At 49.7% G+C, this 25,310-nt stretch overlaps 1 protein-coding gene and 1 long non-coding RNA gene across 2 annotated transcripts in view; one reads left to right on the forward strand and one right to left on the reverse strand.

Moving 5' to 3' along the window:
* The window catches only part of LOC138566545 (uncharacterized), an 89,311-nt gene extending 78,727 nt beyond the window's left edge, over positions 1–10,584 (reverse strand). Inside the window, exon 1 of the long non-coding RNA XR_011301955.1 lies at positions 9,986–10,584. This is a non-coding gene — a long non-coding RNA (uncharacterized lncRNA). The remainder of the gene's footprint in view (positions 1–9,985) is intronic.
* Positions 1–25,310, forward strand: part of DNAH1 (dynein axonemal heavy chain 1) — a 3,604,831-nt gene that overhangs the window by 1,412,878 nt on the left and 2,166,643 nt on the right. The gene's annotated exons all lie outside the window — the stretch shown is intronic.

The raw sequence follows: 25,310 nt of genomic DNA on the forward strand, positions 1-25,310 counted from the left end.
CAGAAGGCCTTTGACATGGTCTCTTGGAAATATATGTGGCTGGTCCTCGAGACAATGGGTGTTGGCCCCAACATGATAGGATACATCAGACTCTTGTACACATCCCCCGTGGCGCGGGTTCGTGTTAATTCTCTTACATCTGAGATCTTCACGCTTTTCAGAGGCACCCGGCAGGGCTGCCCCTTCTCGCCGATTCTCTTCGCACTGGCGATTGAACCGATGGCGGACTATGTGCGTTCGAGACATTCTCGCAAAGGTATAAGATTAATAGAGGAGCCTGAAATCATATCCCTATATGCAGATGACGTCCTACTCTACATCAGGGATCCCGCTACTCACCTCAACCCCATACTGAGAGACATCACTCGCATTGGTACACACTCCAGCTTTACGATCAATTACTCCAAGTCGGAGATCTTCCCGCTTACGAGAGTTACCACACACCCCGCTTCTGAATATCCCCTGCGCTGGGCCCCTAACGGTATTAGATACCTGGGAGTACATGTATCCCTCACTAAACCCACCCTACTCACCGATAATTACTCCGCTGTGGCGCGGACCGTTGAGACCAAAATTTCACGATGGCGCACTCTCCCGTTGTCCTTTGCTGGTCGACTGTTCCTGATCAAAATGATCCTCCTTCCCAAGCTCCTGTACACCTTTAGCAATGTGCCCCTGTGGCCTGGGAAGGCATACTTCACTAAGCTTCACACGCTCTGCGCACAGTTCCTCTGGCACTCTGGTGCGGTACGCAAAAAGTGGACTGACATGGCACTCTCGTACAGGCGGGGGGGTATGGCTGCCCCTGACCTGGCTACATATTGGTTCGCGGCCCAAGCCCAGTATGCCACCCACTGGTACCCTGGCGCCCCGGGACGCCCTCACGTCAAGCTGGAACGGCTGGCATCCTCGGGTATTAATCTGATGACCCTAGTGCTGCACCGACATTACGCACCGGACTCCCCCATTGACCCCTTAGCCGCGACATTATTCGCCTGGTCACACATACTAAGCCCATCGCCTGGGACTTCTCCGTATTACAAGTGGCTGCCTGTGTGGGCCTTCCCGGGCCTGGAACCCACGCACGATGTGGCCTTGACCCGCCACTGGGAGGCTTTGGGATATAGGGCACTGTCTGACTTCTACCCAGAGGGCAAATTTATAGATCCCCAGACGTGGAGGCCGGGTCACACCAGATCCCCCTTAGAGACCCTTCAATACTTCAGGCTTCGCGCTTCGTTCCGCACTATGTGGCCCTCCTTCCCGAACGAACCCCCAGACGACCCTGCTTTAGCGTACATTGCCAATTCGGGCGGGGCACGGGGGGTTGTCTCATCACTGTATCACATCCTGCAGGATGCCTCCCCTGCCCCGATCCTTGGGGCGCGCAACAAATGGGCTGACGAGTTGGGGCTAGAGATACCGGATGGGTTATGGGATGGCATGTGCCTCCACACCAAAAGAGTCTCCTTCAACTTTCGCTTCCGGGCCATGCAGTATAAACTCCTCAACAGGCTATACTACACACCTCACAGGACTTCTGGGTTTGCTCGCTCCGAGGTGCGCCTCTGCCCGCGCTGCAGGGCCACAGAGGCTGATCACCTCCATATGTTCTGGTCCTGCCACAAGCTGTCCGACTTCTGGGGAGGGGTCATGAACACACTTAGTGCAGTAACTGAAACCACTGTTGATCCCGACCCTCTAGCAGTCCTATTTGGGGTTTGGGGCACCGAGGAAACTAAACGCCAAAAGAAGTTTCTAGACATAAGTTGCATGGTTGCCAAGAAATGTATACTTCAGGCCTGGCGGTGTTCCTCTCCCCCGACCCCTCAGAGATGGTTGGGCATGCTCACATGGTCACGGAACTGCGAGGAGGACTATCTGGCTACGCTGCCTGCTCGTTCTCGCCCTAAGAACATTTGGAGTGAATTCACCTCATATCTCAATAACCTGTCTGACGCCGCTTCGGAGTCCTGCCCATCCCCGGCACCCACCCATGCATTGTGATTTTACCCAGGCTCCTCTATTGTTTGTAAAATATTGCAGTCATTGTTGTAAAGATGTTAATGTGGCCCGTTGACAGCTCTACGAGCCACTCGATTCATATGCTTGTTGTCCTGATGTTTGTACCCTGTGAACCTCTGCCAACAAAAATAAAAGTTAAAAAAAAAAATGTGCCACTCAAACCCGACCATGCTCATCTTTCGGGATTTTCTTTGGAGCAGCAAAACATTTTAAAGGAATAGGAAAAAATCCAACATTGGAGAAAGAAAACGCTGAGAAACCTAAAAAGCTGCTGGCCACTGATAACACCTCGAAGAAAAGAAAAAACATTGTGAACCTCGCAATCAAACTAACAAATCTAGAAAATTTATACGCAATCTGATGTCTCCGGCCAAACCGAATTTCTTTTTAAGAACTCAAAAAAGTAATGCACCAATGCCGTCTAAAGAGACCGCAAGTAGGAGTAAAGATGTCGGCGAACCTACAGCTGAAAAGGGAAACCCCAAAAAACGCCAGAGAGTGGAAACGGAAGAAGTTGGAAGCCCAGCCCAAACTTTGTCTATTGACCTTTGCAACCTATCAACGTATTCAATAGAAGATGACCGCGAGACAAACAACCCAAACGCCTCAATTATGTCGACGAGCAGCTTGGAAATAAATGAGTCCCTCAATTCTGACCAAAATGAAGGGTGGGAAACCCTTGGATACTAAAATCCAAATCTCTCTCGAAGGCCCCCGTGCATCGGGCCAAATCGGACTGTAAAAACCAAAAAATGCCCAGAGACGATTTGTCAGACGTGGGCTCCTTAACACAAAGCTCAGGTGGCAGCCCTATTAACATGAGAAGTCTAAATCCCAAATGTACAGCCGGACAAAGATTACATCAGGCGGTGAAGACCAGGCCTAGAATCCACGAATCAACGGTTGATAGAAACCCACGAATTGCAATCACGAACATCCACAAAGATGATCCAGATGTGAACTTGAACAGAAGGAACGTTATGCGCCTCTTACACTCGGTACCGGCTCTGAGAACTGTGACGTCTAATGACATTGCTATTATCGAATATGTGTCTGAGAAATACACTGACAAAGTATATCTTCACATATCTTCCAAAGCAGTACGCAATACAATTCTGGCAGCAAAGGATGAAATTCTGCAGTTTGGCTTTGAGACAAGAGAAGTATCGTCTGACTTGGTAAGTCATAGACCAGTCAATTTAAAGAATCAGTTAAACAGCTTCGGACATAAAGTGCCCTCTCAAGATCACCGGAGGAGTGAACTAAGAAAACAACTAAGACCTGAACCGCCTTTGCTCCACTCTGGGAAAATCAACAAATACGGGGCAGGCTCAAACTAGCTAGTCTCCGACAAAGAGATGAAATTGACTTCCCTGATCTCCTGGAACACAAGAGGCTTCCGTCATCTCTATGAAAGTTTTCCGATTGAGCTGAACGATAATCTCATAATTTGTCTACAGGAAACATGGTTAAGATGTCCTCCTGTGAAAGAAGGCTATGTCACTATGCTGAATTCTGCAGGAAAAAATTCTCATGGACGCCCTTTCTCTGGCCTGATAACCATGATGAAAATCGGATGTGATTGGAAGGTGCTAAGAAGTGAAAACCCAAATCTGTTTGTGCAATGTACGCTGATGCAACAAAAAAGTCACGATGAGAACAACCCACAACAACTCCTCGTATTAAATGTATACTGGAATCCGGCGATGATCACCACCAAACGATTTATAGGCACGGTAACAAATATGTTGGACAAGCACATGCACAAGAAGAACAATATCATATTATTAATATGTGGTGACATGAACTTGTCCTGGTTTTCTGAGAAGGGTGTGCGAATATCCAATGACCGTGCCAATAACCCCTCAAATCAGGAGAGAAGGATCATCTGGGATAATATCATGGAGGCGTATGATTGTGATATGGTCAACGGTCAAATTGATGGCGACAGGCCCCCTAAAATTACGTGGCAGAACTTGGACACTGCAAAGGTTCTGGACTATATATGGGTCTCAAAACATGCCTGGAACTTACTTCATGAATTGAATGTAACCCCCACAAAAATCAGTGACCATGACCCGTTAGTATTACATCTGAGGATACATCCTGGAAGTAAACAACGGAAAAAACAGGCTACGATTATCTACTACTCAGATAACCAGTCTAACGGCGAAACTGGATGAAGCAGACCGTCTGTCTCTGTGTAACGTGGATTATGTATCACTCTTACCGCTGAAAAGTTTACCGACCTTGTGGAAGAAAAATTCTGAGAAAAAACATATCCATGAATGGAGCTCAAGAGTCAACGAAGAAAAAAAGCGTTTAAAGAGTGATATACGCAAGCTGAAAGCGCAAGGTGGTGTTAACAGCGCCATCCTAATAAAAAAAAGGTCTCAAACATACCGTAATTGGTCTAAGGCATTTAAATTCCAACGCGACCAAGAAAGAGGCGAACTCATGCTGACCATGATATGATCACACAAATGCAGAGACATCTGGCACACTCTAAACAACTGTACAGCCGACCAATCGACCAAAATGGCAAACGTGGTCACGGAGGCGGAGTGGAATAAACATTTTCTTAAGGTTTTCTCAGGAGATAATGAAACAGATATCAAACAAAGAAACCTAAGATCTGTAAACTGGGACTGCACCGAAACCAGGGATGACATATTATCTGCCATTGAAAAACTGAACAACTCGCGAGCCGCTGGGCCAGACGGCATTTCTAACGTTATGCTCAAACAACACAAATCGGAATGGGCAAAATTGATCGAAATTCTATTTGTCAATATCAAAAAGCTTAGAGAGATACCGGCATCGTGGACATCTGCAATTATAGTCCCTATATTTAAGAAAGGCGATCGAGCTGTTCCAGCAAACTATCGCCCTATCGCCTTACTGGACACCATCGGCAAAGTGTTTGCGAACTTCCTGCAAAAAAAACTAACGAAGTGGGCTAACACGAGAGGAATTACTGATCCCAGACAAACGGGCTTTACGAAAGGCGTTGGAACTGAAAACAACCTGACCCTGTTAAACCTACTCAAGTTGAATGCTTTGGAAAAAAAAACAGTTATTTATAGCATTCATTGATCTTCATCAAGCCTTTGACTGCATAGATCGGGAAACCTTGTGGGCTAAATTAATCAACTGGAATTGTCCAGAGGAGATTCTGTTCCCCATCATTGCATTGCATACAGCTACGACCATTCAGATAAGGCTAAATGAAGCAGGGACTCTATCGGATAAAATGAAGACCCAGAGAGGTGTAAAACAGGGATGCCCTATTGCAGCATGCTTGTTTAAACTATTCATCGCGGATATTCCATCAGCATTGAAAGAGGTGCGTTGCTTTCCACCGAAACTGAATGGATTCCACCTAAACTGCTTAATATACGCAGACGACATAATCTTAATAGACACCACGCCGATCGGTCTACAACGTTTACTACATAAATTATACCAATACATGAACATAAACCATCTGAAGATAAATACGTCAAAAACAAAAATTATGAAAATTGGAACGCTGAAAGGAACAAAGAAAAAATGTTTCAAGTGGCAAATTGGAAATTCGAGTCTTGAGGAAGTAAATGAATTCAGATACCTAGGTATAATGATATCCTCCTCGATATGTGAGAAGAGCTGGTCAAGACATCTACTATGTCGTATGAATACCTTGGCCATCCAAGGAACCAGAATTCATAACCTTTTCGGTAAATTTTCCCTGACCCCAATTCGGCTATTCTACTTGCAAAAAGTAATTCCATGTGTCACCTATGGATCCGAAGCCGGTTGGAATCTTGATTACAATCTCTGGGCAAAACTGGAAGGATATTTCTGGCGACGTGTCTTAAAGCTACCGAAATGCTTCTCAACATCAATAATAAGGCATGAACTTGCCTTGGATGCTTTACACACAACAGTTATTTGGAAATCAATAGCTCTACTGAGAAAGATGACAATAACAGAGAAAGAACCCGCCTATGAAATCCTAGCAACCGACGACGTGTGCCCTTCAAAGACGATCCTAAACATCTGGACGACAAGAATTTATGACATCATCAGAGCAGCCAATATAAGTAAGGAAATGCTGGTAAAATGGCCTCAACTCGCAAAGAAAAAACTAAAAGAATGGGCTTGGGTACAAAACATTGAGCGTCTGGAGAAAATGGCATCGGCGCCTAAATTGGGACCTACCATCAACAAGATAAATAAGATGCCGAGATATCTTACTCAGTTTCCTTCAAGACATCACTGTGACCGCTTTCTTCATCTGCGAATGAATGCGCTACGTACAAAAGAAGTTTTACTAAGACGGAAAGCCCCAATGATCTGTGACAGCTGGTGCAGATTTTGTCTAAAGGAAACCGAAACCATAAAACATTTGGTGATTGGCTGCACTAAACTGAATTCAATTAGATCGATACATCTGAGCAAATATGCACCAACAAATGGAAATATGGAGGATTGGTGGTTTAGAATACTGAGTGGGAGCTCCGTATTTCTAACTTGTTCGGTGATAAACTTCATCGACATGCTCGATGTATAAGATTGTAGGCCGGATATGAGAACTGTAATCCTTGAGCTTCCTTAATAGAATGGGGAAATGATTAAGAAATAGTTTTTCAAAAAGTTTATTATTAAACTAAGTAAATAAAAAAAAAAAATTACTAACTACGGCCCCAGTTTACCATCCAATTTTCTAGGTGCAGCTTGACATCCTCCACAAGCGATACATCAAGGGTTTTTCCTCTAAAAAGTGCTGCCAAAGATCTTCTTCGTTGTCCTGTAAATGTGTACCCAATGCTAGCAGTGCCTTCCTTCTGTCCAATTTAAAAGCCCGCATGAGCAGAGCTGATTCATGGAATTCTTTGCGTGAAAAACACAGATTTGCGCGTCTTTCTGCCCGAAAATCCCTGTTCAAAGTATGGGGATTTTCGGGCAGAAAGGAGCGCAAATATGCGTTTTTCACGCTATTAATTCTATGAATCATAAATGTTTAGTAGTCTCAATGGGCCAGTCCAACAGAATCGGCGCACACAATTCTTTTTAAGCATACTTTCGAGCACTGATTCTATCCTATGTCTCCACCACATTGAATTTCAATCGAATATAATCCTCTTGAATTTTTAAATTGGGAAACTCCTGTACATAGCCTCCCATAGGGGGGGACAATGGTTTGTGCATTGCTATAGTCGACGCTACTACTTTTTGCTGCTAGATCCACCCAGGTCTGTTCACTATACACAGATTTCACATATATTTTCACCAATCGTTTGAAGTTGGGCAGTGAAAGGGCCGTATTCTCGACAGAAAGCTTTCGTTCCAGTCTACCTCCATTTATCACATTTTTGCACACGCCCATGATGTTATTTTTGCTGCTGACTACTTACAAACTGCCACTAAAGCTTTTTTCCAGATACCACTTTGAGCTAACATTAGTTTTTTTTAATAAAATCTCACTTGTTTCATCAACACTGTACCGGCAGAATCAATATTAAGCCCACCGCGTAAAACTTCAGTGTGCGTGGCTTGGGGTAGGTGGATTAAGGATAGGATCTATTACAACTGCTCTCCAACCTCCAAGTTTTTCTCTTTTTTTCCACGCCCAGATCACTCCTCTGTACATCAGTTTGGGCAGTATCTTCATGAGGTAAACTGCCCCGAGTGCTGCCATACAATAATCATAGCGCAGCTTTAAAAAACGGTCTGCCATCTTGAGTTCTTTGGTTGTGTCAGTCCTAGCATGCGCGTTGGCTTACCACAGTGGAGCCGCTGCTGCAGCAGGGCCCACGGTGAATGTTTCCAATGCTCCTGAGTTGTCGTTATTTCTGAGGACGCCAGACTCTGCATTTTACTTAGGCTGCCTGGGGCAGTGTGTGCAGTTTCCTACACTTTTTTACAGGTCCTTTGGCCATGCACTTAAGGGTGTACATTATGTTTGGATGACATGCAGGGTCGGACTGGGACAAGAAATAGGCCCGGACATAAAAAAAAAGTGGCCCACCCCTCGCCCCCAAAAAGTAGCCCACCCTGCGCCTCAAAAAAGTGGCCCTCAAACAAACCATCATCCGTGATTCGTGAATCGCGTCAATTAATGACTTTTCAGAAAATGCTACTTATGGAGGTTTCATGTGTCTGTTACATTACAACACAACTCATAAAATAACATAACGTTGCATACAGGTCTGTGACAGGGTCCACAGCTCTGAGGTGCAGGGGTGGAATTAACACAACCTTTCACCCCTTGACAAAACAGGAAGTGGCATCAAATAGCATTGTTCCTGTACACTACGAAAAATATGGTTATGATTTCACTAATGTGATATACATTTCATACAAGAATGGATCACCATATGTATCATTAATATCTGTGTGTATAGATCCATATTGTCAAATTACTGTGAATACAAGCAGACGTCCAAGGCCAAATTATAATATGTTATTGTATAGCACTTACGCTTAAACTCTTTTTTTATAGAACAAATATCCATACAATATCACCCAACCTGTGTTGGTACTTTTTAAAATCGACCTCAGAAGGATGAAAGGCTGAGATGGTTCGAACCAGCAACCTGCAGATCACACACTCATCGCAGCAGTGAGCGCTCAACTCACTGAGCTATCATATCGGCTAGGGTAAAATAAGCAATTATTCTGTAATGTGGTGTTGATACCATTAATCTTGTAACTGAGATTTAAGGGCAGACCAGTAAAGTTCATCTGCACGTCTGGTGCAAATTGGGCCGTATGTGCCTGTGTGCATCTACTTTTCAGGGTGCATGCAACAGAGCGCTGGTCGAACCCACATCTCCAGAGGGACAGTGTCTCACCTGCGCGTGCACACACACACACCATACCCCCATCCCCTACCTTGTGTGTGTGACTCGACAGAGGAGGCGCCCTCGCCTATTGGACTGTACAGACGAGCATGTGCAGCCCATAACGTGTGTGCGGTGCGCACGCTTCAGTCCAGCCACCCTCCCCACTCTTCAACAGAATCCTGTGACTCCCGCAGAACACTCCCAGACCAAGACAGCTCATAGAAGCTGTAAAATAATGAATGGTGTTAAAGTAGCAATGAGTACTGAGAGGCACGTTCCCTTAATTTCAGAATTTCCCACCCCGGTATGCTCTCTCTCTCTGCAATGTTGTTTGTGGAGAACCCCACATTTCCGCTTTAGAGGCAACTTGTACTGCCAACACCCGGGGAATTTCCTAGCCCAACAAAAGAGAGCAGGCTGTCAGAAAGTAAGCACGTCGTGGCTTCTCCTCACAAAGTTCCAGTACATTCCGGAAAAGGAGGAGTAAACAGTATGCACGTTTCTACCTTGGCATAAACAGACAGTGCAATGATGGGCATCCATTTCAGGGGCAGCATGGCAGAGGAAGGTGGCAGTTAAGGGCAGGAAACCCATAGCTGATCATTAAAATATGAATGCAGAGTTCGTGGATCAGAAATCTGAGACCTTTTGGAAGGGAAAATGCCAGTGCCCCGGTCCCCATTGTCATGTTTTTTACTGAATTGTTGTGCACATCATCAGTTCGTCAAATCTACGCCTCAAAATGTGGACTCTACAGAGAGGAAGCTACAAGACCCATGTGAAATCATTTCAAGCAGGAAAGAAATAGTGGCACATTTTCTATCCTCTTTTGTGGTAATGATCGATCACCACTTGACAGAGATTTTGGGATCCCAATTTGGGGGAATTACATTATTTTTTTTAATTAATCCACCAGTCGAGGTCAGGAAGGCGTGGGCTATTTGCCACACAGGCCTTTTGGACCACGTCAAACATATATACTATCACCTAAATTAAACGTGCACGAGAAACATATAGGCATAACAAATACATCAATACTCTGCTTCATCAAGGGGTTTAACAAGCCTGAAAGAGCCATGCATCATAAGGTTACCTGAAATCTTGCAGCAGGGAATGGGGTGCTTGCTTACCGTATAGGTTTGGATCTTCCATGGCCGGTGTGCGCACCCCTGGCTGTGAGGTTGTAAATTGTGCTTCCTCAATCCCCTTTCATTTCGGGTCTTCCTGTTTTACTTGCCACAGGTCTGCTCTGAAACTGTTTACATTTCAGTTAAACGAAGGGCAGGAAGTGCTGGCGCCTTATCCGCCTGAGATTTCCAGAAGCTCTTTCATCAGAGCCCGGGCCGCGAGGGAGGGCGCACAAAGAAAGTAATTGCCATGGCTGGGTAGATGCCACTGTGTTAAACTGATGAGCCCAATAAGTTGTTATGCAGGCTTTTTATTTTCTTATGGAAAAGAGGTTTTTCAGCAAAGCCATGGTGGTTGCACTACTTGAAATAAATGCCTGCGCTTTCTCCAAATGCTGCATTCATAAGTGCATGCTCGTGCTGTAATTTCTTCGAACCTCACAGCCGTGGTAAAATGGGACCCTTTCTTTAAAGTTCTATGGTGGTTGTGTATAATCATTTCACACGGCAAGATGACTCAGTATAACTGTGCGCTGCTGTTAGTCTTAATTAACAACAGAAAAATAAATGGGCTGCGGTTCACTTTTGCTCAATAACTTGAGCCTGACTCCTTTAACTGCCCCCTTCTTTCACTTCTCGGTGTCTGAGGAATGCTGTCAGTTTAAAAAAAAAAACATTATTTTCTACTACGGTACCGTATGGGCTGCACAATTCGTGATTGAAGCTCCAATGCGAGTCAGAAAGAGCATCATTTAAATGATTTAGTAATCCCAAAACTGGTGCACAGCAGCACACGCACTGGCAAAGGAGAACAACAAGGTTTATGTGTGCCCGCCAACAAACTAACCTCTGCAGCTCTTCGGATTTATGTTCTTTCCCCTGTGCGCACGCCTTCCCCACAGCCTCTGCAGGGAGCACTTTGATCCTCTCGGCAGGCAGGCAGTCAGCACTCGAACTCTCGCTTTCTATTGAATGCAAAATTCGACAGGAAGCAAAACGAAACTGAATGACCCATGCCCCGGGCCGCATGAAATGCGGGACGATAGAGGGTCTGGGAGTTTAGGCGCGGGGTGGGGGGGAAAACGGCACAAAAGCGTAGGGAGGGGCGTCCGAATGGCGCCACAAGAAACAAAAGCCCAGGAATGGCAGGAAAAGACACCTGGGAAGGTGCGAAATATAACAGCAAGAGGTCAGGGGGGTAACCCGGCCGCCCCCAGGAAGGAACAAAAGGCCGGTGGGGTATAAGTAAGCCTGGGAAAAGGACAAACCAGATAAGAGCTCACCTCTCTCGGGTAGACTCTTGGTACCTGGAGAAGGGAAAGGAAAAACGTTTGCTCTTGCGGGCTCACGCGCTTTCTACCCTTCTATAAACTGAGCTCTTGTGGGTTCACGCATTTTCTACATCGCTAGACGCTTGTGACTACCGCGGCAACTGAAATGGCACCGGAGCGAGAGAGAGGGATACTCTTTACAGTTGCCAAACGGAAGCTCGACCGACAGAATTCAGACGAGAAGGATGGCGGAAGGAAGAGCGAAGAGGGCCCGAGAATTCTCAGAATAGGCAAGAAAGGCAGAGAAGGAGTATGGAGCACAATGGGTGCTAGAAGTAATGCAGAAAGAAGAAAGAGCGAAGCCAACATCCCCCCTGCTGTTCATCGAACACAGCAGCAGCGAAGGCGAAGACGAAGTGCCACAAGGCCAGAAGAGGGGGAGAGCGGAATCAGAAAGAACAGAGGAACAGACGGAGACGACGACCAAGAGAAAGAGGAAATAGAAAAATAAAGTTACTGTGAATAATAATGTTGGGAATAAAATAGTAAAAATGTTAAAAAATTGCGTCACGGTTTCGAGTAAGTCGCCCAGAATCAACGACAAGAAGAGCAGACGGGGGAAGAAGAGCAGGGAAGAATGGCTGGGAAATTCATCAGAAGAATCCAGCAGTGAGGACGAAAAAAGGATCACCTAAAGGCTTGGGTAAAATGGAGAGGAGTGGTGAGCAAGGAAAAGCGGAGTGGGGTAGGGGGGCAGGGATAGAACCCAGAGAGGCCCCGGTCCCCACCCCACAGGGGGCACCAGATGAGCCCAAGGAAGTTCCGGTCCCGACACCGCAGGGGACACCAGTTGTCCCGGTGCCCCAAGGAGCGCCAATTGTAGCGACACTACAAGGTGTGACCGTAGGGCCAAACATAGGGGCAGGGGCCACGCCACCGGTGGCAGCAGTAGAAAATAAGGCACCACTCATGACAAAATATGGCAGGCCAATCATGGGTAAAGACGCACAGGGCAGGTCAATGAAAGCGATGGCCTGGTACATAAATGACAAAGTAAAGGAAAAAATTTGGAGAAAAGAGTTGATCGATATATTTACATTATTAGTTTGCCAAAAAAGGCGGATGAATGTAGCGGTGGAAGACATGAAAGAGGATTAAAAAAGTTTACTCAAAAAGGGGCCAGTGGTAAGGAACTTCGATAATTGGATGTCGGCCTTCACCATAATGTCGACAATCATATTACACAAATTCCCGGAAGAAGGGGTAGCGTTAGTTGCTTATCAACAGAGGGTGCTGAAGGTCCACGCAGCACTTGGTGGGGACGCATGGTTGGAGTACGACCATGAGTTCAGAAAGGAGATGGACTGCTTTCCGGATATGGGCTGGGACGAGGAAAACGTTAACCTCTACATTTTTAATGTGCTGAAAGAAAAATGGGATTCCAAGGAGCGGAACACAGGGGGACAGCAGAGAAGGCAGTACTGGCAGATTATAGATCGAGTAGCAGAAGGTACGACTCCAGCTACGACAGGAATAGGGAACAGAGCTTTTGGAGCAGAAATTACGGGCCGCAGAGAGGATGGCAGAGCAGCCTGCCCCCGACAACACAGGGTGGGGGCAGTGGGAGCACGGGCACGGCTCGAGCGGAACCAGGGCAATGCAGGAGCTTTGAAAAAGGAGTACCATGCAGCTGGGGATGGAAGTGCAAATTCAGCCACAAGTGCGAGAGATGCAAGGGTGACCACAGCAGCTCCAAGTGCACAAGAGCCGCAGCTCCGAGCGGCAGAAGAGACGAGACGCGGAAATAAGAACTGGGGCAGGAAAGGGGGCACGCCGGTAAAGATCGAGAGAATGGAAAGGTGGCTCCGAAAATACCCCGACCAAGAAGCGGCAGAACAGATCAGGCAAGGCTTTAAGGAGGGTTTTAACATCCCGTTCACCGGGCAAGGAGCACAAGACATTCCTAGGAATCTAAAATCAGCAATCGAAAACAGGGAGATAGTGACCAGTAAGATCAGGAAGGAAGTAGAACTGGGGATGGTGGAGGGCCCATTCATGGCCATACCATTCGAAGAATTCTTGTACTCCCCGCTAGGGCTGGTGCCAAAAAAAAAAGAGGGGGAATACAGGTTGATACACCACCTGTCCTACCCTCCGGGGGCCTCGGTGAACGACGGCATTGCTCAGAGCGAAGCGACAGTAACATTTACAGATTTCGAAGAGGCAGTGGAATTGGTCAGAAAAGCAGGGGAAGGGACATGGATGGCGAAAGCAGACATTAAATCGGCATTTCGCCTGTTGCCAGTCAACAGCAGATCACAAAATAGGCTATGTATGCATTGGGTGGGGGAATACTTCATCGACAAATGCCTCCCTATGGGGTGTGCCATCTCATGCGCATATTTCGAGAGGGTGAGTTCATTTTTACAATGGGCGGTGGCACAAGAGATGAGGGAATCCATGATGGTGCATTACCTAGACGATTTTTTATTTGTCAGCCCCAAAGGTGCGGACATGTGCAAGTCAACACTGGACAAATTCGTAGAAATAACGAGTGAGTGGGGTATTCCTCTGGCAAAGGAGAAAACGACAGGACCAACGCAGGTTATCCAATTCCTAGGTATAGAGATTGACTCGAACAAGGGGAGGTGTCGGATCCCAGAGGACAAAGTGACGGAGCTGCTCAAGACAATACAGGAACTACGAGCAAGAACCAAAGCAACAGTGAGGGAATTGCAAGCGCTGGCAGGGAAACTGAACTTCGCAGGAAGAGTCATACCGCAGGGGAAGGTGTTCCAGAGAAGGATCGAGCTGAAAACAAGGGGGGCTACCAAAGGGCACCACAGGGTCAGGTTAGGAGGGGGAATCAGGAGAGATCTAGAAGTATGGGCAGACTTTCTGGAAAACTTCAGGGGAACAGTGATATGGCGCTCACCAGTGAACGAGGAAGGTAAAAGAGTGTTGTTCACTGACGCAGCCGGTGGCTTTGGTTTTGGAGCAATACTGGGGAAAAAATGGTGTGTAGACAAGTGGCCAAAATCATGGCAGGTGGCGGAATGGACAAAGAACATAACGCTACTGGAGCTCTTCCCGATATTGGTCGCGTTATGCGCATGGGGGAAGGAGCTAGGCAACAAGGAGTTGGCGGTATGGTCAGATAACATGGCAGTAGTGCATGTGTTAAACAAGGGAAGTGTGTCATGCAGTATAGTATTGGAATTGATGAGGGCAATCACACTGGAAAACCTAAAAATAAATACATGCATAAAGGCGAGGCATATCGCAGGGGAGGAAAATGTGGTGGCTGATGCAATCTCTCGTTTTCAGTGGGAGAGATTCAGGGAGCAGAGACCAGACGCCGACAAGGAAAAAAACCCCACGCCGCGGAAGGCATGGGTCCCATTGGAGGCACTAGAAAGGAAAGCACGGTTGGCCTCAAGGTCGACTCAAAAGAGGTGGGAGAAGAGCGGAAAAAGGAAAGGGTCATCGACAAGCTGACCAGAAATGCCCTGACATACAAGATGGGTAAGCAGTACGCAAAGTATGTAAAAGATGTGTTGTTGGAAACAGGTGTAAAAGAGGTGGAAAAAATATCAACGGAAAAAATCTGTGAATTTCTTGAAGGGGCATTTGCCAAAGGTAAAAAGAAAAGCTGGGCAGCAGCGCACCTGGCGGCGGTGGCATATACCACAAAAGTGGCGGGCATACCGGACCCGACTGACAGCGATAAGATAAAATATGCTATGAGGGGTTGGGCGAAGTTAGAGGGGAAGAAACCTAATAGCAGAAGGCCGGTCAATTTTGGGAAGTTGATAATTTTACTGAAAGTGCTGCAAGATACATGCAGCAGCAGATACGAAACTGCGCTGTTCAGGGCAGCATTTGCGCTAGCTTATTATGGGGCTTTCAGAATAGGGGAAACTGGTGGCCAGGAATACGGTGGCAGCAGACGGCCTGGCAAGGAAGGACATTAGTATGGGCATCAAGGGGATGTCGATAATGCTAAGGAAATCTAAGAAAGACCAAATGGGGTGGGGGAGAGCGATAGATCTCAATTGCATCAAAGAAAAGGACCACTGTCCCAGATGCATCACAAGGGAATTTTTAGATCTGCGACCAGAAGTCGACGGGCAGTTATTGATCCATAGGGACGGCAGCGCGCTCAGTACGTACCAGTTTCAGGCGGTATTGAAACAAGCGGTGGCGAAAGCGGGATGGGATCCAGCCGAGTTCGGGACACACTCTTTCAGGATAGGGGCAACAACCTCTGCGTGGGCGGGGGGCCTGGGAGCAAAGGGGGTGAGACGAATTGGGGGATGGAAGCCACAATGTTTTAAGAGATACATAAGGGAGGAACTGATATGACACTTATCTCCCCCGTTTCCACAGAGGTCAGACCCTACAAATCGGCCTGGATAGTGGGGCACTCTTTTGTTACCCGGGCAGGCAGGTGGCTGGAAGAGGTAAAGCAAGGATTACATTTCAGGAACACAATTACGTCATGGTGGGGCCTCCCGGGGATGCACTGGGAGGACATCCACGACATGCTATCGGACCTAATAAGTTTCAGGGAACCCCCCCCCCCCCCGAGTACCTGGTTATACATTTAGGGGGGAACGATCTGGTGAGCACGAACAGGGGCAAATTGCAAAGAAAGATCTGTGAGTCACTGCATAGCATAGCCCGCAGCTGGTGGAAGACAGAGATTTTTATGTCAGAAATAATACCCAGAAGGATCTGGCACGGGGCACAAAAGAGGCACGCAATTGAGATAGCGAGAAAGAAACTAAATAAATCAGTAGAGAAGTACTGCAAGAGTACAGGACTGCATTTCATAAGACATGGCTTACACCGGAACAACCCGGACATGTTTCACCAAGATGGAGTGCACCTATCAAAGGTTGAGATGGGGGGTTTTTCCGACACTATTTTTAGGGCACTTCAGTCAAGAGGCTGTAGGTAGGGGGGTTCTGGGGGGGACCTGAGCAGGCGTAAGGAACACCCACTCAGGTGTGGCAGCATGTGCCCAGGAACGAAGCTTAGGGATAACAAGGACTCAGAAGGAGCCTTGAGCTGCTTCGGAACTGGACACAATGTGCCCAAAAGCATATGGCTATGTAATTATTTTTGTTATGTTGGATTTTCTGTAAGAAAATAAAATGCCAACGGCCTACAATTTTCCATACACATAAGTTGTCTGTAATTTATTACTTAGGTAGGGATCTGGTAAGAGCAGCAAAGTGAACCCACACTACTCAGCCTATGACCCAGGCCCCGGGCCGCATGAAATGCGGGACGATAGAGGGTCTGGGAGTTTAGGCGCGGGGTGGGGGGAAAACGGCGCGAAAGCATAGGGAGGGGCGTCCGAATGGCGCCACAAGAAACAAAAGCCCAGGAAGGGCAGGAAACGACACCTGGAAAGGTGCGAAATATAACAGCAAGAGGTCAGGGGGGATAACCCGGCCGCCCCCAGGAAGGAACAAAAGGCCGGAGGGTATAAGTAAGCCTGGGAAAAGGAGAGGCGGCACAAACCAGGTAAGAGCTCACCTCTCTCGGGTAGGCTCTTGGTACCTGGAGAAGGGAAAGGAACAACGTTGCCACCCAACCCACCCTACAAGAGAAACAGAAGAAGTGGGGGTGCAGGCAGGAGCCAGGATGCCGAGTACTCTCTCGGTACACGGTCCAAGAAAAGAAGGAGCAGGCAGAAGAAAAGAACGCGAGTACTCTTTCAGTACACGGTCCAAGAAACGTCGTAGGCGGCATGTGCCAAGGAACGAAGGCTCAGGGATAACAAGGACTCAGAAGGAGCCTTGAGCTGCTTCGGAACTGGACACAATGTGCCCAAAAGCATATGGCTATGTAATTATTTTTGTTATGTTGGATTTTCTGTAAGAAAATAAAATGCCTACGGCCTACAATTTTTCCATACATATAAGTTGTCTGTAATGTATTACTTAGGTAGGGATCTGGTAAGAGCAGCAAAGTGAACCCACACTACTCAGCCTATTCTAAATGGCCTGCTCTGCTCTCTCGCCTGTGGTCACATGGGCGCGCTCCACCGGACGGAGAATGTTACTTTTCGGAAATGTTACAAAATAACACCACACCTGCCCAGGCAGTCCTGCGGGCTCCAATTCTTATCGGCCACGGGCCGATTGGCCGTCTGCTCAATCCAACGCTGATGACATGTGACCGTCTCCTGCCCAGTGATGGGAGCTAAGTGGGGACCGCCAGGGGAGTCTCTACATACTGCCACCAGAGCCATCGACTTCTAGCTTAGGGAGGAGCCTTAGCGGGGGCATCCCATCGCCATGCCCCCCCTCCTCCTCCCTTGCCCCATCCAACCCAGCCGCGCAGGCCGGTACTTCCCTCCCAGCCCTTCTGTCTTTCCGCCACCTCCCCCACCCTTGTTCTCGCGCCGACCTGCCGCTGAAGTGCTCTGTAACCCGAAATAACAAGGCAGACAAATTGTAACGTTTGGAAGAGTTAATGCCTCAGCAGCTTTATTTGCATAAAGTCTTGGAGTTAACTTACAAGTGATCCGTAATTCACCACACAACAGGTTCTTCTACTCCGTGTGAAGTTCCTAATAAGCCCCCCCTCCCTCCCGTCGGTGTCCGGTGGACTCCTCCGGGGGAGCCCGTCCCTTGCTATCAACTTCTCTCTACCCCTTTGGCCACACAATGTTTCGTTTTCTTGGTTCCTACTTGACGCTTCTCCCCCGTTTGCTCTAAGGTCGTTCAGTGCGTAGCCCCCCCCACACCCCAGAGGGTGTCCAATGTCCGTTTCTATCTAAAACAAGCAGCCCCTTGGTGCCTCGCTAATAACAGGTTCCTATACAGACACCACCAACAGTGTCCCAATGCAACTCATACCCCACATACTTTATCACGGGCCGACACTGCCCTCCGGTGCCGACTCACGCCATTCTCCCTGCCTATACAGTCATCGCTTTTCGATGTCCAGCTATCCTAGCGCCCCATTCTACACTACCCGCCCCCCCCATCTCCTACCGTTCCGCTTCTGCTGCATGCCTCTCACCCCCTGACTGGCCCGGCCCCAGGTGTCCCCCCTATCGCATTGCCGTCCCCCGGCCAGGGCTTCGCTGAGCCCCTGAACCCCCTGCACCTTCTCTCCCCAAGCCTCCCTACTGGATCTCGGCAGGAGCCCCCCCCCCTCGTCCTCCTCCGTGATCCCTGTCCCTAACCCTGACCATTCCTATCTCTGGATTGCTCATCTCCCCTCCTGCCTCCAGGGTTCATATGCCTCGGGCCCCCCCCCCAGCACCGCCTAGGCCCTCTCATCCCCTATAGACCGGCTTCCCCAGCCCCGGTCTGCCGTCCCCCCGTCACACTTACCCCCCCAGCCTTGATCACAGCCTACCCCCCCATTCCCTCCTAACCTTGAGTCCCCCCCCCTTCTGCTCCCTCAGGTCCCCTTCTTGCCCTGTCTTAGGCCCCCCCCTCACCCTCGTGTCTCCCTTCTTCTGTGAAGACTTCCCCTTACTGTTTTGTCTGTTCACGTTACCTGAGCCCCCGTAGTCTCTTCTTGCTCCCGCTCCGACCGGCTTCCCTTGAAGACTTTTGTTGCCGGTTTGTGTTTCATTCCTCTTAACGCCCCCCCCCCCCACCCTGCATTTTTTGGGTTTGGAAATGGTTTCCAGGTCCCCTAACTCCCTCCCCTTTTTCCCAGGACCTCCCCTGAGTCTAGGACTCTTGGGGCGCCGTAAGATCTAATCTGTTTGCTGTGCATTCCCCTATGGGCCTGCCAGTGCTTTGCTAAAGGGATCGCAATGTAACTCCTCCAAGACTCTCTGCTGGCTGCTGGCGGCAGAGAGATCCCCCCCCTTGCCTGCGCCGGATGCTCTCCTTTCCTGAGCATCTATTCTGTTTGACCCCCAGTCTCTTGCCCCCTCCCCCCGTCCCCGTTGTCCCATGACCTCCCCTGGTCTACTATGTGCAACCCACCTTCCTTAGAGCCTCACTCCATTCCAGGCACATGAGAGCGGTACCCACCTCCGAAAGGTACGTTCTGTCAGACTCGAAATAACCGGGTACCTTTAGGGCGATCAGAGGGTGTCGTACCCAGATCATGCCTCTGTTTTTTAAGAAACGCCCCATCCTGCAGTTGGTCTTCCTACTAGCCTCCTCGATTGCCCCATGTCGTAGCGCCCCTCTCCACTCCAGTCTAGGAATGATTTCCGACCACATGACCTCGGAAGCCTGGAAGACCCTCCCAATTCTGCTGAATAGTGCTCTTAACAGCCCCGATAAATCCTTTCTGCCTTTAGCCACTAAGTCGTTTCCCCCAATGTGGACCAACAAAACGTCTGGTAAACCGTGTTGATGGATCGCCTGTTCGAGAGAGGCCCATAGATGGTTGCTTTGGAGTCCTGCCTTGGCGATCCACCGGATATGCGTATTTCGAAGTCCCATGTTACCATCCCTGTGTGCCTTCCGCGCTCTTCCCGCTGCCCTGGACACGAAGGAGTGTCCCACGATCCATACCCGGGTGGAATCTGAGGAGATATTTGAGATTAGTTACCTAGAGTGACGTGTAGACCCCCACCCGCATCCGGCCAGCCCCCCCCCATCCCCCCCTGAGGCCCGTTATGTCCTTAACGTACATAAAGTTTGTATTTGTCCGATTCCCATCTCCCGATTTTTTTGACCATGTCCTCCCCCAGGCCCTCTCTACTTGCCGTTGTAGCTGCGCCTATACGAAATGAATGAGTGGAGTATAGAACCGGATTTTCTCCGGATCTAGCCAATGTCACAACCAGGACCCTGCGGAACTGGAACTGTGTGAGGGGTGTCCAATCCTCATGCGTGAACAGGTACCCCGCTGTGTCCCTCCTCACCCTTAGGTATGCCTCCATGTTCTGCACTGGGCAGAACGCCTCCTGTCCCAATCTCGCCAAAGCCAACGCGCAGCCCTTTGCCCCCTGATCTGTTTTGGATATCCTGATTGTGACAACTAGAGACTCGTTTGTTATAGCCACATCGTCCCTTAGCAGTGCCCTGTGTTCGTGGTCCGCCTTACCCTTAGCCACCAGCTCGCTAATCCGTAGCGCCCCAAACAAAAAATGCCAGCGCAAAACAAGCCTTGAACATCGTGCACTCGTGCAGTAAGTAGCAGACACCGGACGTCGCAGCCATGATCTTCTGCAGTAATTCAAAATCAATAGGTCTCCTCTCGCGAATTGGTTGTGGAGGCCCCCTATCCCTGTCCCACGCTTTCAAGACTGCCCTTACCAGAAAACCTTTGGTTGGGTCGTGGCCACCCTCTAGTTGGCTGTGAAATGCCATTGCGCTAAGGTGTGCCGCCATCCATGACCTAGATTTTCCCCCCTCCTTGGCCTGAATCACAAAACAGTGCACCCTCTCCTCCCCACTTGCCGCCACCAAGTGTTTGGTGAGTTCTAAAAAGGTGGTAAAGTTGGCCCTGTATCGGGCTCTGGTGCTCACAGCCAGTGCCCTGGCGGCTAGCTGTCGCATTCCTTGACCCAGCTTACAAGTTGCCACAGTTGGTCGTTGAACGGCGTCATGATGGGCAGTGCTTGCGGATGTGCCTTCCGGAATTGTATCATCTGTGAACGAGAAAGTGCATCCGCTGCTGTGTTAACCACCCCCGGGATGTGACGCGCTTTTACCGCTGTGTTCATATACAGGCATTTGCGGACCAAGTGGCGCAGCAAGGACAGAGTGGCGGGGCATCGCACATAGTTGCTGTTTATTGCCTGAACTACGGCCATGTTGTCTGACCAGACCACCAAACGCTTGTTGGTTAGTTCGCGCGTCCAGATGTGCAGGGCCGCTACCACCGGGAATAGTTCTAGCACAGTGATGTTCTTGCAAAAGCCCTTTCTACTCCAACCCTTTGGCCAGTCGCCCCTGCACCATTCCCTTCCTAGGATGGCCCCAAATCCCACCCGACCCGCAGCATCCGTGAACAACTGTATCTGGGCGCACGTTGTCCATGGTGACTGCCATATGCACACCCCATTGAATTCTGTCAGAAATGTGCGCCATACCCTGAGGTCCTCCTTCATTACGGCCCACATGCATACCTTGTGCCAGCCCATATCAGAGCCGCCAGTAGCCGCAGCCAAGCGTCTTGCGAAAACCCTGCCAGCTGGAATGACCCTTGCGGCAAAGTTGAATTTACCCGCAAGGGATTGAATAGATTTTACGGTGGCCCGGTCAGCCGTCAATGCCGTGTTGATGTCTGCGATAAATTCCTCTATCTTGTCCCTTGGCAAACGGCATGCCCCCTCCTCCGTATCTATTTCAATCCCCAAGTACGTTAGTTTGGTGCATGGCCCTTGCGTCTTGTCGCCTGCCAAGGGAACCCCTAAATCGTCTGTCAAGGCAATGAAGTTGTCCAGAAGCGAGGCACATATGTTCGTGTTGCGGCTACCCACAAACAGGAAGTCATCTAAGTAATGCGCCTTGCCGCCTCTCCCCTCCAGCTTATCAAGTGCCCATTCGAGGAATGAGCTAAATGCCTCAAAGTACGCGCACGAGATACTGCACCCCATTGGCATGCATTTGTCCACAAACACCTGACCCTCGAATTGGAAACCCAGTAAGAAAAAACTATCCGGGTGCACGGGCAGTAACCTAAAGGCCGCCTCTATGTCTACCTTAGCCAATAATGCCCCTCTTCCAGCCATGCGTGCCAGGCTGACCGCTTGGTCAAAAGAGGCGTAAGAGACTGAGCAATCTGCCTCATCCAACCCGTCGTTGACTGACCCCCCTTTTGGGTGTGATAGATTGTGAATGAGACAGAATTTGCCCTTTTCCTTTTTTGGTACAATCCCTAGCAGGGAAATGATGAGGTTTGCCAATGGGGCCACATGGTACGGGCCCGCTACCCTGCCCAACGCGATTTCCTTGGCGATCTTGTCCCTCGCCACTTCTGCCCACTCCTTGATAGAATTTGAGTTGAATGCCGTTCTTCCTCTTACGGGCCCTTTGTAAGGTATGCAAAACCCCAGCGTGAAACCTTCCGCCAGGAGGTTCCTTCCTTGGGTCAGAGGGTATCGTGATAACCAAGGGAGCAACCTTTCCACCTTGATGGGTGAAGAACCTTTGCAGTCCAACTTGTCGGCTGGTGTTCCCGCCCCCCCACCCCCTCTGCCGTCTGCTTCTCCTTATTACCATGGCCACTTGGCGTGTTTGTTCCCCTCGATGTCCATGCCCCTGCCCACGCGCTCCTTGAAGTACCAGCCAAACAGTCCCCTTGAAGAAATAAATGTTTATTAGGATAAAGCATTACTGGACAATTGACATATGAATGAGACAAAGATGTGAGTATCCCTCGCCCCGTTTCCCCTCCCACCCCCCCCACCAACGGCAGTCCTATCTTGCTTGCCTCGTCTGTTCTACCATTGGCTGCGGCCCCGGCAGTTACGTGCTGCGTGACCTTGTGCCCCGCACTGAGAGCAACAGTGCCGATACTTGCAGCCCGCGCCCCAGTTGCAATACCCACCTTCATTGAAAAATCTGCAGTAGAGAGGGGTCCTCCCCATTGGATGATTTGGTGCCACCCCGCCCCCTGCCCTGACCGTTCCTTGGGTGGGAGCCAATTGTACAGTACCCAAGGAGGGCCGGCCTGACTGCGCTGAAGGGCTCCCATTAACCCATGCTGGCGACTCCACTTTGCCTTCTCTTGGTGCCCCTGCTTTGGTGACTACTGGCACCATGGGTAGACCGGTCCCTGGCACTGGCAAGCCTTCATTGGGGTCTGCATTGTGGTTGGCGCGCCCCCCCGTAAAGATAATGGTTCCATCTGCCTGTTCGATGGTCCCCCTGGTTGATCCCAGCCAGTCTTCCACCGGTTTGTGAATCCATTTCAGGTCAGGGTGGTGTTCCATCCTAAGGTGGAAACGTTGATCCCGCAGAAACCATTCATTGCCGCCCAGTAGGTTGTGCTTGTGTATGACACAAGCTCTGTACCCCATCAGTGCTGGGCTTAAAGAAGGGTCTTTTAAGTGAATAGTCTGGGCCAATATTTGTAAAGCCGCCAACCAATTGGCCAGGGTTTTAGCAGGTCTCACCCGTTTCCTGGCTTTAACCGTCTCTCTACCCCCTATTGCTTGCAATGTGGCTTAACCCTCCATTTCATGTTCGAGTAAGGATAGTAGATCTATGAATTTCCCCGCCCAAATCTGATTCTTTACCCATTCGGGTAGGAGCCAGGAGGAGTAATCGTCCCCTGTTGCGGCCGGTAATTTGGCGTTGTTCGTTGGGGCCAACCCCCCCCCTTTCTATGGCGCCGTATTCCCCCCCCCCACCCCCCCCTGCCTCGCTGACTATTGGCTTGCTGCCGCTTACCCCTTGCTCCCTCCCCCGCCAAACGTTGCTTGCCCCCGTGTTGGCTGGCGCGATGTTATTGACCCTTATGGCAGCAGGATTGCCCTTTTCCAGTTGTGCCAATACCACTCTGGTAATAGTGCGTACTAGTTCGGACTCACCATCGATGCTCTGGGGCACTATGTTCTGACCCGGGCGACCTTCCCTGTCTGGGGGAGTCACCGGTTTGTTCGGGACCAAGTTCGCCGGCGGGTGAGGCTGCGGGGTGGGTGGCGGATTATTGGGTGCATTGATAGGGACCGTGTGTGGTGCCCCCAGGAGCGCCTTCAATGCCGCTAGTTCCTCCTCCAAGTCTCTTTTTGTCTTCTTATGGTGTGGTCCCCCGCTTGTTTTCGCCGTTCTTTTGCGAGGTGGGCATATCTCCTGACCACCACTCGGCAATGGAAGTAAAGGCTGTTCTACCCCATTCCCTCCTTCGTTGCCTGCGGGGCCTAAGTTCTCACTGTCCTCTTTGTTCCCCTCCGGGGTGGAACCCGGGACTGTGTTGGTGGCGGGCGGCGCCGGCCCCCCCATCCTTGCTATGGCTGCCTGCCATCCCAAAACCTCTGCGAGGGCCGTAAATTCGGCCCAGGATCGAGCATCCATGCCCCTCCACGTCGACGATGTTCCTGCGACATCCTGCTCCGGATGCCCATCCTCCGGTAACACAAGTTCGGCGACGTCGAGCTCCGGGTTACCAGTGTTAGCGTGAACCGACATGGTGATCTATAAGAGACAAATTGGGTGTGTCACTCACATGATGCTAATTTTGAGTCCACGGCATACACAGTTGAAACGGCGCATCGCCCCCCCCCCTATTGCCGTCCCCCACGGTAAATCTTGCGATGTGCCCCCGCCTTCCATCAGCTAGAACGAAGTCCGCCCGTACCCTTTCCATAATTGATGTCCTCGGGCCACCTCTATGTCCCCCCCCCGTACCTCCTACACTAATGAAACGTGCCAACAGGGGTTAGTTTCACAAATAAGGTACATGGCTCTAACCTTAACCCTAACCAACCCCCTAAAACGAGGTCACACCAGTCTCTCCAGTCCCCCTAACCTGTCTTTTCCTCAAGGCCAATTCTCTGTGCCCCAGGTGCCGTTGAGCGTGTGGCATAATGCCTAACGCCAAAGAATATACTGACATGAATAGTGACCACCACTTGTATATTTGGGAACATGCATGCACCCTTGCTGAAATGGCCCTACCATATCCCATACATGATTGATCACATGGAGTTCCCCGGAACCCCCACACAGCCTACCCTGCCACCATACCCAACATCGTTCCCGCCCCAACTGGCAGGTGCCCTGCCTCACCGTGCCTCCCCCACCTTGCCGTCATTGCCCCAATCTTGCCCACACCCCTGTGCAGTTTGTCCTGGACCATGGGGGATGCAGAGGGGGGCAACCCGCCGTGGAACAGCCCCCTTCCCCAACCACCCTACCATTTGCAAGGCTTAATTTCTAGAACTCCTTTACCGTTGTCTCCTTCCCATGTGGGCCCACTTCCATTCCATGACTTTCTTCTCCGTGCCCCCCCTCTCATGGCCGACCTCTTGTCAGTACCAAGTCCCGTCCCTAACGTGAGCCTACTACGTGCGTGATTGCTGCCATTCCCTAACGTCCACTACAACCCCAGTATACCATGGCATAGCTACCAGCTACCAGCCCCAAAATGCACCTCTCTCCCATTTTCTA

This window comes from Ambystoma mexicanum, chromosome 2p (genome assembly GCF_040938575.1).
Source record: "Ambystoma mexicanum isolate Mex_15411 chromosome 2p, UKY_AmexF1_1, whole genome shotgun sequence".
In the NCBI taxonomy this organism is placed as follows: domain Eukaryota; kingdom Metazoa; phylum Chordata; class Amphibia; order Caudata; family Ambystomatidae; genus Ambystoma; species Ambystoma mexicanum.